This window comes from Notolabrus celidotus, chromosome 5 (genome assembly GCF_009762535.1).
Source record: "Notolabrus celidotus isolate fNotCel1 chromosome 5, fNotCel1.pri, whole genome shotgun sequence".
Lineage (NCBI taxonomy): Eukaryota > Metazoa > Chordata > Actinopteri > Labriformes > Labridae > Notolabrus > Notolabrus celidotus.
Genome location: NC_048276.1, coordinates 25,660,531 through 25,675,538, shown reverse-complemented (window position 1 = coordinate 25,675,538; position 15,008 = coordinate 25,660,531). Strand labels below are relative to the sequence as shown.

Genomic DNA, 15,008 nt, shown 5'->3' with positions numbered 1-15,008 from the left:
AAATCACCTTATCCAGTTCCAAGTGAAACAGGCATTTATTTAAAGTACTAAATAAGCACACAACTAAAAGCTTGAATATTGTAGTCTCCAGGGGCTCTGGACACTTTCTGTGTTTTATTTTTGTTAATTTAGTTTTTATCTGTGTGTTGTTTCCCAACAACATTTTTATTTGGAGTCTGTTTTGTTCCATCACTCTCAGATCTGATGCCTCTGCAGATGCCAAAAACAAGTCCTCATAGGAAGATGAATGAAACCTGAAGAAATAGGAAGTTATTAACTCTTAGGTAAGTTGGTTTAGAAAACCTGCCAACTGCTCCAATGACACCGTCTGCTCCCCTTTCAGGATTTTAGCATTCGTGTTTTTTTTGAGAAAGTGGTGGCTCACATTCTCATTGAAAGCTCTCCCTTTATGTCAGAGGGCAGTTCCTAACACACAATGAAAATACAAACTTATAGCATGAAATACAAGATTAATTAGAGCTTGTGCTGGTTAGTGCTTAGATGTTAACAGGTGAAAGGTCTCCTTATTTCCCAACATGAGCTCGAGACTCTGGTCTTAGCCGGATCTGCAACAAAGCAGATCACTGTGTACAAGCCTTGACTAAAGGGATTTTAAGCACAGATATCTGATCCCTCTACTTTCAAATTGGATGCTTAATTGGCCCATCTGTGTTTTCAGTCATGCATTTGTGGATTTATTGTGTTGGTACAGATGATGGTAATATGAACTTCAGCTTTACAAAGTTACTACATTTTATCAGATCAACTGACTGCGATCAAAATAATAATAGGGTTGATACCATCCTGGTGAACCAATATGACCTCAAGCAAAATTAGGGGACTCTAAAGTGCATTTGATGGACAGAAGATCTCTGAGAAGAGCTTTCATCAAAATAAAATTATAGATAATAGATCACCCTGGGTAAAACCCTCTGAAAAATTAAGATGCATGCATCTCCTTTTTCTCTCTTTTTTTTAGAAATAGCACTTTAAATAAATGATTCAGCTGTATAAAAAGCACAATAAGATGTTGAGGCTAATTCAGCCCGTGTCTGTCGGCTGAAGTTATTTGTTTGAGCAATTACACATCGTAGCTACAAGACCCAAAATGTATTAACAATAGGGCTCTAAAGATACCCAAATCCCCCTTATAAGTCATCCGCAAGGACTGAAACATTGATTTTATTTCAGTCTGGGACTTGAAACAATCATTTTGAACATGTTACCATTAGATAACAGATAACCACTTTTAGCTAACTCTCTAAAACTGCTGACTACTCCTGTGCTAATTCTGAATTCTGCTATCCCACAGTTAAGATTCATTTTTGGCTCCCAATGTTCTAAACTGCAGAAAAGGAAATGTAGAAATTGCTCCATTGTTGCAACATAGACATAGAAGTTCTGTGTGAAGTGTTTTAAACTTAGAATAAGGAGGGGAACACTTCTGTTAGGACTTCAAATTGCATCACATCTCTATACACTATGGGCCTGATCTACTAAGATCCCAATAACGAGCGCTAATTTGCGTGTGCAAATAATAATTTTGCACGTGCTATGTCTGGGCGTGTTGCGGGTGATCTACTAAGACTGCGTGCGCAAATGATAACGAGTGCAAAAGTGGTGCGGACCGCCCTTTTTTACGAGGATTTTGCGTGTGCTATCGGCTGTCACCATGGAGAGTTTGAGAGAGCAGAGTGGCCTTAAGCGATAAATGAAGTTTGAAGCCATGGAGTTGGAGGTCTTTGTGGAGGAGGGAAATAAACACATCCGTGAACTCCAGCAGAGACATCTCAGCGTTAGAAACGCGATTTGGGAGGCCATCTGTGAAAAGGTGAATGATGTGAGAAAAAAACAGAAGATCTGCCGATTAAATAAACGCATCTACTCTGCTCCAAAATGCAATCAGTGTTTTGATGGAGTTTAGAGAGCGATTTGATGAGGCTTAGTCTGCCAGTCTTGCTCTAGAATAGTTAGGCGTCACTTGGATGAAGACAGTCGCCCCACTGTCCCAGGGAGCAACTTTCGGGTGAACGTTTTAATGCCTGATATCATCATCCAGCAACTGTCCCAAAGATTCACCAGCTTAAATGGAACTGTGAACATATTTGAGTCAATTCACCCCAACACTCTGCTGCAAGCACGAGATGAGGAGTTACGCAGAGCTGCCTGGCGCAGCTCAGTGAGCAATCATTCTCCAAGTTAAAACTAACTAAAAAACCCTTGATGAGCACGATGGGACAGAATAGACTGAGTGGACATGTCATGTTATCTATTGAGAATGACAGATCAAAGAAAATGGACATACAGTGCATCGTGGACAAGTCCGCGGAGCTTAAGGCTCGTCCAAACAGTGGTGAGTAGGCCGAGTACTTCATATTGATTTTTTGTTTGTATGTGAACATGTGGGCCGCTGTGCCAATTTTACTAAACTTTATAGCTGTTGATACAGTGACCTACTGTGCTCTCATTATATGAAAAAGTTAAAGTGGGTGTCAGAATGATGCGGTCGCTATCTGTGCTGCTGAACTGCTTTGAATTTGTGTTGTTTTTTTATTATTATTATTATTATTATTTTGTTCTCTTGGTTTGATTGACTAAAACATTTAGTAATGCTTGTTAGCCCAGCTTTTAAGGGCATGTTGTAAAGCGATGTTATGATGAGCTTTACAGTGACCGCAGCCATGTGTGCGTAACGCTGTGCCAGTTTGCACCTGCCTTTCAAACGTGCTAAATATAGACGCAAATACAGCGCTCGCTATCTGCTTCAGGTTTGATAAATCACATTGCGTATGCTAATTGATTACATTTGCATCTCCTCCTCCCAGTATTTTGCGCGTTCTGATGATCTACATGTATTCTGCATATTCATGAAGGCAAACACGCTGAATGATTTGCGAGTGCTATTTTGCTCATTTGACAGACGCAATCCCATTTGCTCCCGGTTAGTACGTCAGCTTTGCGCGCGCTATCAAGTTTGCACGTGTTTTTAAACACGCAAACCTTTAGTAGATCGGGCCCAATGTCACTACAGGGCAGTCAGACAATAAACTGATATATAGAGGACAGTTACACATGAAACTTTAATCACACTGTTCTATGCTATGTACAAAGACTTTGTAAAACAACTGTACATTTATTTCAATATATGTCCAACTGTTGTAAGTTTGTCCGATCTGCCTGACAGATACACTTCTCTTATCTAAAATAACATAGAGTTTTAATATTCAATGTTTAAATCCGCTCTTTTAGTGGAACAAAGTTTTAAAAAATATTGCCCAATTTTTTCCAAAAAAATTTAACAAATATTTTATTTGGATACACGGACAGTGCCAAATGAAAAATGTGTTTACAAACAAATTGGGGAGAAAAAAAAGTCCATGAAAAACATAGATATGAACAGTAAATGCAGACATTAACCAGTTGAACAAATGTGAGAAAAATGGCATTTGTGTTTTTATTTTCCTTTTTATTTCTATTACCTATAGTTACACTGTTGCCATTTTTAAAATATCCCTTTTATTTTATTAAATAATGTTTGTCTCCTGGACTTTTAGTTAACTCCTTTTCTTTCACTCAAAATGTAAAGTTTTTCAATCCAAAATTAGGGACAATATAAATATCAACTTATGTCACACTTTTTTGAATTTCTTGATGCATTTGAACACACTTAAAGTGTTTAATTTACTGACTGCTGAGTCAGTGTTCTGTGTTAGCACTGAAGTGAATGATGCAGTTCCATGATCGAAACACCAGAGAGCGCTCCTGCTACAGCTCAGAAGCTAGATGGACCAGATCTACACAGACACTCAGCAGTACACACCACCTTATTAATATCATGGAGTATCTGTTGATCTCTGTGTGCTATACATAAACAACACAAATCATAACTGATTATTAGATATAAACAGTATTCAGTAGCCACATAGTGAGCGACCTTAAAATCTATGCAAATGTGCAGTTTTGACGGAAACGGAAACAAACAAAATAAACAAACAAATAAATAAATAGCTCTCTAACACTGTCTGATTTTCCAGAATTAAAATTAATATATGCCTTGAAGTAGTTGACAGTGTTAAGAGAGGGGTACATGATTTTGATGATGGTTTGTAAACAGCAGGTATTTTCCTCAGTGTCTGTGATTTTAGAGCAAGTTTGGTGCAAATAGAAACTAAACTTCTACATGTATTTATTTACTTGATTACTCAGTGATCACAATAAACCATAATAGGATGAAAAAGTTTTAATGTGTAATGAAAATGTTTGTTAGGTTTGACAAATAAAGGTGATAAGGAATATTATTGAAAAAGTTGAAAATTGTGTCTTTAAGCACTTTATGAAAGGGGTCTCCTGGTTTAACTTTAATTGGTTTGCTTCTTTTCTCCTGGTAGTACTAATCTTGGTTTTCAACTGTCATGAATATTGAAGTAAAAACAAATTTGTATGAAAAGCTGATTGAGAATTTCATTATAAAGCAGGGACAGGGGAACAAACATGTAGCAGATGAGAAGAACAGGCATGCAGAAATCACATGCAGAAATACTGTAATACCAGAAAGTTTTTTTTACTGTCTGTAAAAAAGTTGGAAATGGTCAATAACTCCTCAGTGAAACATTACTTTGACAAATCCGGCATCCCTTTTTAACCATAGTAAGGCGAACAGTCACAACCTGATTCTCATCAGCACAAGCGGTCCTGTGAGCTGGACAATTCTCAGTGAACTCTCTGTGCAGCAGGTCGAGCCTATAGGTGCAGCAGTGGCGTGCCATTCCCAAAACAAAAATAAAGATAAATGCAATAAAAATACTCAATAACATCAACCTGATTTGGTGTTGTTTCAACCAAATCCTTTCATATTTCAACCTTCAGTCTATCTATCTATCTATCGATCTATCTGTCTATCTATCTGTCTATCTATCTATCTATCTATCTATCTATCTATCTATCTATCTATCTATCTATCTATCTATCTATCTGTCTGTATTTCTGTCTGTCTATCTATCTATCTATCTATCTATCTATCTATCTATCTATCTATCTATCTATCTATCTATCTATCTATCTATCTATCTATCTATCTATCTATCTATCTAAGTGAAGTGCACAACGGAAAATGATTTGTGAAAGAAACAAACCAAAGAAGATTTCTTTAGTTTTTCATTTTGGTTTATTGTCAGAACCCAAAGAATTCCCTGTCCTCATTTTCTGTTCAACCCTTGCTCTTGGCTGCATGAGTGCCTTGATAGTGATATTTTTAGAGACTTAAAAAAACCAAATCGATTATTCTGATTTTAAATAAATTCAGAGATGAACACAAGATGTTTAGCTCTTACTAATGTCAGACAGTTTGATGTCTGAAGCTAACATGAGATGATGAGAAGACTAATTGTTTAGTAGCAGTAAATCATAACTACGGTGTCTGTTTATCAGCAATGTAAAATATAGATAATTGATAGTGTGCATTGTGCATGATTCACAGCAAGTATAAAAAAATCCAAACACTACCTCTGTACACGGCACATGTAACATAAATTGTCTTTTAAAGAAAATACAAAATATTTAATGAGAAATGTGAAAAACATTCTGTTATCTCATTAAACATTAACCACTTATTTTTGGAAACACCACCTGAGACAAATGTAGATTGTGTAAACCTGTACAAAATACCTCTCCATCTTGACCTGGTTCAAATCAATTTGGGCTGTGTAGAAAAACAAGGGAACATAAAATAAAGAAGCTCGGTTTTTATTATTTGTCACATATCATGTTAAAGAGCTGATAATACAGTACCCATGAGAAATCTGTATTTTTTTTTCCAGGAATAAAGGATGAAATCTTAAATACAATACTTTGTGTCATTTGATGGTCAGGTACATTCCTTGCAGGTTGCACATGTGTGTTTGTCAGGCAAACAGCTCAAACAAATACTTATTACAGGCACTGTCTTTTAGTTATTATACTTACATGATTAAAGAAAAATCAATCCCACATCGAAGCCTTATTTATTTTGTTTTTAAAAAGTTCACAATCAAATTCAATACTTCACACAAAAGCTGTTGCTTTAAGTCATAGGGTTAAAGACAAATATGTTAAAATAAGATGCTGTCTGAGTGGTCTTGGGGTCCTCATGCCCATTCAAACATGCCCCACCAGATTTTATTTGCCAGTTTTAATACTTTAGTTTCAACCAAAACTTGCTGCATACGATCCTATGTGGACAGGTTAACATAGACAAAGGCATATAAGTAATAGGTAGTGTGTCTTACTGTATTGTTGAAGTGTCTAGTAGAGCATAAACCCTTTTTAAAGTTCAACATGAAATACTTTGAGTCAAACATACTCATGTACAGGTTAAGTATTTTATCCATCAGTCATTCAAGTGGTTTGTTCTTGTTCTTGCTAGCTAGCATAAGTTACAACATAGCATCCTGTTTACTGTTCATAAGAAGAGCTCAGAGTTGTAAAAATCTTGTGATGGCAAGAGGGCTGAAAGTTGTTACTAATACAATATCACAGGTGAAGGTTAGCAAAACATTAAATTCTACATGATAGATTCAGGTTGGGCTACAGAGGAAAATTGGTCCCCACATCCCTACCAGAGCCACCCTAAACCCAGAGTATCCCCATCCAGTGGTTACTACTGGACTGAATTGTGCTGTGAGAGGAGCATCAAGTGACCTAAGTGACATTCACAAAGTGTTACACATACTGTGCCATGATGTATTATTTAACGGTAGAACAGCAGAGACAGATATACGTTGTGTTTAAAATCAAAATTCGACACCACCTATAACATTAAAATATATTAAGAGAGAACTTCTGTCACACAAAACTTCTGTGATATCTATAATTCTGTTTTGGTTTTTGTTTGTAGGTGTTGTGTTCTCCTTTCTCCTGTAGGTCATGTGTGTGGCAGGGGGCGTGGCCAGCTTCCCTCATGGCAGCAGACGAGGCACACCTGTTTCCACTCAGCCCATTAACCTCAGTATAAAGGCCTGGTCTTCATGCCATACTCTGCCAGATTATTTTGTCTTGTTCAGCCAGCTTTCTGTCTCCACTGCATGCTCTTTCTTTTATTTTTTCAATAAACTTTTTTTTAACCACCAACTGGCATCAGTCTCTGCTTTGTAATTCTTTGCTTTCTTTATTTTCTTAATCTAGTTCAGTGTTTGTCTTATTTTGAAAGAATAGGAATTATTTATAAAATGACAGGGACTGAGATCAGATGCCTTTGATTTAAACAGCAGACATTTTGATTTTAGCAGAGAGATTAGAAATCATTGTCATGGTTCAGAGGAGATGATTCCACATGGTTGTCATCTGTTACATTGACATTACGATCTCATCTATTGAAATACAATCTGTCACCCAAGGTAGGGACTCAGGAGACGTGGTTATCTGGTTTAAATCAGAACTGTACAATCAAATTGAAATTATTGAAATGAAGACAAACACACACACACACACACACACATAGACACACACACACACACACAGCTTTGATAACCCAACACCAGTGGTTTTCAGCTTTTAGAGCTCTACCGTAGGCTGCGTCTGTACACCATCAGCAGTTTGCTGAGAGGAGACTCTCAGCTTCAGCTCAGCTCTGGACAGCAGAACGATGGACTACACCACAACAGACCTCGACCCCACGTCTCTCAGAGCTTTCACAGTCTGCCTGCTCACATTGTTGTCGGACCACAGTAAGATTACAGTCTATTTAAAGAAGGCTCTCTCTTACTATGAGGCCTCTGAGCCAAGTCAGCTTTTCAATGCCACAAATGTATACACAATGAAGTCTGACAGCATGGAGAGAAACCAAGAGACATTTGAAAATTCCTTAATTCCTTAATCAAATCAAATCAAATGTAAGGGCTTTAATTTCTCTCCAGATTATTTACCTTTAATAAGGATGGTGTCAACTCTGCAGAGGACCAGATCAATTCAATTCTTGATAAATAATCAAATGAAAAACATATACAAATAAACTATATGGTCTCAGTATCATGACACGTTAACACAGTACAAATAGACCTTGAGAACAAAGAGCAGTAGACCAAGTAACAGCTCTGTGAAAAGAGGAGTCTTTGGAGTCCATTCAGTTCTGGTTCAAATGGAATATCCGAAATAAAACACCAATTGACCAATGACCAAACGGGAACATATGGGTTAACCGTTTTACCACACTTTACAGTAAAATTTTGAATTAAATGATGACATATTCAGATGATAAATTCAGATTGGCTTTACTGATCTGGTTTAATATTATCTTAACTCTTGGTGTTTTCCCAGACGTGGAACAAAGGTTTAATAAATAACACCTATTGATAAACATGGAGATACATATGACCCTGATAATTACAGAGGGTGATATTCTCAATAAGAGGCTTCTCAGTTTTATCATACATCACTGTGCCCTAAAAAAAATAAAAGAAGCCAAGTGTGGCTTTTAACAAACTTTCGTACCACAAACCACATCTACAACCTCCACACTCTGTCAGAGGAGGTGTTAGATTTGAAAAAAGGAAAGGCCTACACATGTTTCATTGATTTTAAGAAAGCCTTTGACTCTGTGTAGCATGAGGGCCTTTTCTACAGACTCCTCCAGGGTGGCATTGGAGGGAAAACATCACTATGATGTGTTTAAATGTACATCAACACTGAATGTGCTGTTAAAATAGGAGACAAATACACAACCTTCTTTCCTCAGGGACGAGGAGCAAGGCAGGGATGTAATCTCAGTCCAGTCTTTTTTAATCTATACAATTAGACCAATTAGACCGATCCACATCACCTGGCTTCTCCTTGAACGGCACAGAGACTAAAGCTCTCCTCTATGCTGATGACTTGATGCTTTTATCTTTAATCAAAAGGGTCCGCAGCAGCACCTGGACCACCTCCATAAGTTCAGTGAGATCTGGGCGCAGACTGTTAACCCAGGCAAAACTAAAATTCTGATCATTCAGAGGTAGTCTAGGACCCAGAAAAAAAATCCTATTTTTATTTGGACACTAATAAATTACAACAAACTAAAAACTTCACCTATCCCGGCCTCAACATCAGCTCCACATGAAGCTTCAACATGGCTGTGATAGATCTGAGAGATCAAGCGAGAAGGGCTTTTTACTCAATGAGACGCAATATCACAATTAACATCCTGATTCAAATCTGGCTCAAATGTTTCCATTTGTATTACAACCAATTCTTCTGTATGGCAATAAAATCTGGGGAACAAAACAAAATCAGGACTTTGATAAATATAATTAAGTATTTCCACCGTGAGTTCTTTAAGAACCTCAGAACCAAAACAATGCTTGCAGAGCAGAACTTGACCAATATCCCCTCATATTGTGGGGTGGCTGTAGTTCTGTGGTAAAGTCAGCTGTCTCTCAATCAGAAGGTCAGGGGTTCAAAGCCTGGTCCTGTCCTCCATATGCCGAAGTATCCTTGGGCAAAACACTTAACCCCAAACTGCCCCTGGTGGCTGTGCTATCTGTGTGTGAATAGGATCAGTTAATACTGATGGGCTCTTTATATGGCAGCCTTTGCCATCAGTATGTTAATGTGGTGTGAATATGACATGTAATGTTAAAATGCTGTAGATAGATAGTAGGGATGGGAGATGCTATTTTTAATTTGAAACAATAGTTTTTGATGGCGTTTTACCAATACCAATCTATCTCTTTTTTTACGTAAGTTATGTAAAGTTACTTCAATGAAATCAAAACACATGTGCAAATAAGTATAAAAAATAGCCTAATAGCCTTTGCTCTGCCATGTTCACAAAGTTTGTGTTTATGTGTGTTCATGCAACAGGTGCTGTTGACCACTGTTTTCTCCTGTGTGATTAGTCTTCATGGGCAGCCAGGAAAACAGAGCTATCTCAACGCAGCAATGACACGAAATGACTGAAAACAACCAGAGGAGAAGCATTAATAGATGTTCGATATTCAATACCAAATGATTACTTAGTAAAAATCGAAGTATCAATACTAAAGGTTAAAGGAATATGATATAAAGTGACCTGTATCCAAGTGATCTGTATCCCTGATGGCCGGAGGCAGGCTGAGAACAGGCACCGTTAGTAGACCTGGCGTTTCCTGTGGACACACAGTTACCAGGCTGTGCTTGAGGTTGCTGTGATGCTAGCCGAGGCCACTCCAGTCTGGTTCATGAGGACAGATTCAGCTCACCCTCATGTGAGAGTCTGCCACCCGCATCCCCACCGCACCAACTCCCCACCAGTGCATAATTCTATTAATCAGTTCAATTTCCCTGTGGGCAGTGGTTTATTTCCGTCATCAGATGCCTGATGAAATCTTTCAGCACTGCATATTAGGGAACAATCCCTACAAATAGCTGATAGTGTTAACCAGTCACAAGCTGGGCCAAGGCAGCGCTCAGCTCTAATTTGAAAGGGACTGAGGTGATAATGCCATGTGTCATCCTTTTTGTGGGCGTGCATTAATGGCGCCAGCCAAGATGGCAATTGATGGTAAATCAACTTTTTCCAGCGGGAATGGGGACAGAGGAAGGAGGGGGGCTCGGGCTCGAGGACAGAGAAAGAATATTGACTGGCAAACTGCAGAGCTACAGTGGCCTTTAATCCATTACTTCTGCTGATGGGGAAGCTTTACTGCATCTCAGCTGCAGATGGCCTGTGCATGCTCCCTGTCTCTGTCTGCTCAGCTGCTCGTTACTATGAGAGCTGTGAAGCCTGATGTGCAGAAGCATGATAAAATCATATCTTTCTTGTTTTGTTTATTGTCTTGCGAAAACATGGAAATATTAACAATTTTGGATGAAAAATGTTAGGAGATGTATCTACCACCACGTTACAAAATATGACCATTTCTCTTTATTTGTTTTGACTTATTATTGTGCCAGCATCGCATCATCATTAAAGGACGTACTCTATTTACATTTGTATGCTACTGATCTCAATGATAAACACACAGATGCATTTTGTTGTTGTTGTTGTTGTTTTAATTATTTTTGGGGCTTCTTTTTTTGCCATATTGCTAGGGCAGCAGTGTATCTGAACTAGATCTGTTGTAAGATTGCAACAAGAGATCTAGTAGAATTTTGGCTGTCGCTACATTGTTTCTTTAATTGACTGTACTTGGACAAGAGGGTGTAACTGATTAGGGTATATACAGAGCAATACAATCTATGCTAAGGCGACTTCCTAATTCATTAGTTGGCTATTAGAAATACATTGGACACATTAATAAGTGAAGTCAGAGCAGCACACTACAACAGCCAATTACTGCTGTACAGATGAGTAGGATAATATTAAAATTCTTGATTCTGCTGTAAAGATGAGCATTTTATTATGCAGTTCACAATGGTGATATATTTGTTTGTGTGTGTTTTTATATTTGCTAATATAAAAACATAGTAGCTAATATGAAAACCTAGAAGCTAATATGAAAACCCAGCCATGGTGCAGTCATTTCTAGAGTGTAATATCAAGCAGATGGGCAATGGAGAAGTCATTCAAACAAAGTCTGACCAGTGGTGCATGGAGGGTAATCACATAATATTCCTGTTAAGAGCTACTAACCATGTGCTACCATCACCCCAAAACCTGTTGGGTAGAGGAGGACCCATGATGCTCATTGTGCATAGAGAAAACAACTTTAAGACATATTCTATCAGGTTCCAAGGTTAGTCTGTCAGAAGGTTGGTATACATAGCAACAAAGCAACATTTTAAAAATTCTTAGCAGCATGAATTCAACGTAGTAGACACCCTAAATTACACCCAAAATGAATTTAGGGTGTAATCAGGAAAACATTGCAGCCATTTAGTTTTTCCATGAAGGGCAGAATTGCATAGACGGTAAGTTTTTAAAGAAGCAGAAGTCATGCCACCATTGATGGTTAGGAGATGCTTGTAGATTTGGGTGGAAAACTTCTCCACAAGACGCATTTACCAGATATAGTACTTTAGTTGACCAGTCGGTAGAAGGCTTTTTTCTTAGAATTGACAGTGCCCCAGAGGACTCAATGGAGGAGGCGTATGAAAAAAACTTAGCTATGCAGAGCTGGCAGCGGAAGCTGAACAGTGATGATGTAAGGTTGAGGTTTGGAGGCATCAAAAATGGTGATCGTGAAGGCACTGTCCTGTACAGACCTGATGTTATATTTTGAAGAGCTTTTGTGTTCTGACCAACTTAGCTCTTCATGCCTGTGTGGTACTCTAGTTCACACATTAAATCCTCAAAATTGAACAAAAGTAGGAGGAAACTGTTACATTCCTCTTGAAAATGGGGGGAAGGGGTTAAATGGAGTGTGTAGCCTAACCCGGAAGGGTTGAGCTCTAGCCTGACATGGGACTTCCACCAGATCCGTGTCCGGTCCGTCTCCGATCCGCTGGGGTCCGGCTCCATGCTCTGTCTTCCGTCAACACCCACCGGTTGCATCTTCGAGCCCGGAGCAGGACCGCCGGACAGCTGGAGTCATGTGACTGAGGTTTTCCAGCGCTTAACACTGAATCAAGGGTTATCCTGCTCCTCTCACCATCCATGTTTTCTTTCTCAGCCTCTGAAAACCTCTGACTTTATGACTCCAGGCCTGCCTCTGCTCAAAATGACATTTTGTTGTCGTAGTTAAGTTAAAAATGATCTAATGATAACACAGAGTGTTTTATTCTGAAAATTAACCAGATGTTTTCATTTTGTTTTGGTGCCTGACTTCTTGTCCCATTCCATCTGCTCTGGCATCCAGCAAAAATAGAAGTCTGGTGTATCTGATCCATTGCGTTCTGACTTGCCGGATCAGTGACGAAGCCAGAATGCAACAGAGCGGATCCAGTGGGAATAAACAGATTGGCTAGAATAGAAACCTATCATATCTGGTGCTGTGAAGGATCGGAGACGGACCGGACAGGGATCGGGTGGAATTTGGCTAAAAGCAAGCTTATCTCCCTGGCTCTGCCTTCCCTGTCTTCTTTCTAACAGCTTGCAATATATTTCTTTCTTAGCTGTGTTTTGGGCATAGACTGTATAAATAATGGACGTAGTATCCGTGACGTGACCCATCTGTTCCTGAGTGCTGTTTTGAAGACAATCGACGGCGGAAGCCATATTGGAAATGCGGAACTCAACCAGCCATAGTGTGACATAAAGGGGCGGAGTTTGAGCCTCCTAGCCAAAAGCTATGTGTTCCCGTCCAGGAGTCACGTCAGTCATGTCCTTATTTGGGCAAAAACTTGTAATCTTAATATCTTCTGAACCGTCACTTTAGGAAAAAATGCACCCCACGTACAGTGTGTGCCAATAGAGAATTAACTACGTTGAGCCAAGCCATTTTTTGAACCAGACTGTAAACATGTTTATTAATGCTGCAAAGATCGTCTTTTTTGAATTGGTGTCTATGTGGTTTCCAGTGTTTCTGCAGCCGGCCTCAAGCGGATTCTCAATGAATTGCAGTTCATAACACTTCCGCATGGGCTTCATAGTTTGAGACCAGAGGTTGCCACTTGGTTTTGAGTTGTGGGGGAACATTAATGGCCATGTGGTATGATAAGTAGTATTGGTGTTGTCACTACCTGGAGCTTGCACCAGGTCATGGCACCTTGGACTGTTTAACATTGAAGTGCTGCATAGGTTGTGTTGTAATGTTGTAAAGAAGTTCTTGTGGGTATGATGGGCTGTGGTAGCTGGGGGAGTGGTTCTGGGATGCAAGGGCTTATGGTTGTGTCATGTTCACACCAGACGCAAATAAAATAATTTGCTTGCTTTATTCGCCAAAATGTTCTATGTTCACTTGCTTAATTTGTTCCTTTCGTGTTTACGTGAGTATCCAAGGACAATAGGCTGGTGATGCTACTTGGCAGTGCAAACTTGCTTGTACAACTGACAGCTGAAATTAAGTGGCAGACCAAGGTTTTCACAACTTACTAGATAATCCGACCTCCTCATTCGCTTTCCTCGGAGGGAGCTCCCTTTTAATCCTGTCCCAATTAAAACAAATAAAAACAAGTAGTGTCATTCAGTTCGGTGTAGCTGCACACAGACCCCATCAATTATTACCCCATTTCCAGATGAACATACTGTACCTCCGCTGGTCAGTTCTCCACATCATAAGCTACTCAAGGATTTCCATGCTGAATGGCCATCGCGGTGCAAATTATTTGCTGATGATCAGATTTTTCAACTATTGCAAATAAGCTGAGGAAGCAAATAGCACATTGAACGTGTCACAAAACGAATTTGCACAGCACAATTTGTGTCAATTTCGTCACCCGACAAGAACTCGCATCTAATCATGTCTTTACATTGACTTTAAACATAATCATCTCTTGAAATAAATTTTAGTTGCATCTGGTGTGAATACAACATTTTGCCTCCCCATGGTGTTGTGGCTTGACTAACAAAAACACTGCCAAAGAGAGGAGTCACTTGATAACCCTTGTGATGTACTGGCTCTCACTACCCATCTGTTGGTGTCACATTATTTATCATAGTTAGATTATATTGGTAAAAAGATCAGGACATAAAGAAACATAAAAGTCATGCTTGGATAGCTCAAACACATTTCTAATGTTTCTGAATTGTTGTTAGAACACAAAGTAAACTGAGAAGAAGAACGAAGACATAAGCATTTTGCCAAACAAATTTACCTCCAAAACTAAATAAAAAAATATACAAACATAAAAATATTTATTGAAAAGTAAAGGCACATAAGGGTGTATCAATTCTATGTGATGTAAACATTTTTTAGTTTACTTGGTCTATATTATTGAGCTCAAACGGTTTGAGATGACTTTACATAGATGCCTCCCCCTTAATGAAGTGGAGTCTCATACATCTGTTCTTTGTGATTAGAATTGGAGCAGTCCAATCACACAGAAACCAGGCAACAAATTCTCACAGCTTCCAGCAACTGGACCTTAATATTTGTATTAATACATACACAGCTTCTTACCACAAAGACTCCCACTTCAATAGATACCTCCAGCCTTTTCAATGTACACACCACCACCTTATTTCCCTATGAGAGGTG

General features: G+C 38.8%; 1 long non-coding RNA gene across 1 annotated transcript; it reads left to right on the top strand.

Annotated features, from left to right (window-relative positions):
* The first annotated feature begins 2,304 nt into the window (after nucleotides 1-2,304).
* On the top strand, nucleotides 2,305-7,104 carry LOC117813062. Its single transcript, XR_004631314.1, has 2 exons — nucleotides 2,305-2,353; nucleotides 6,872-7,104. It is a non-coding gene; the product is annotated as an uncharacterized LOC117813062 (long non-coding RNA).
* The last annotated feature ends 7,904 nt before the right edge of the window (nucleotides 7,105-15,008 follow it).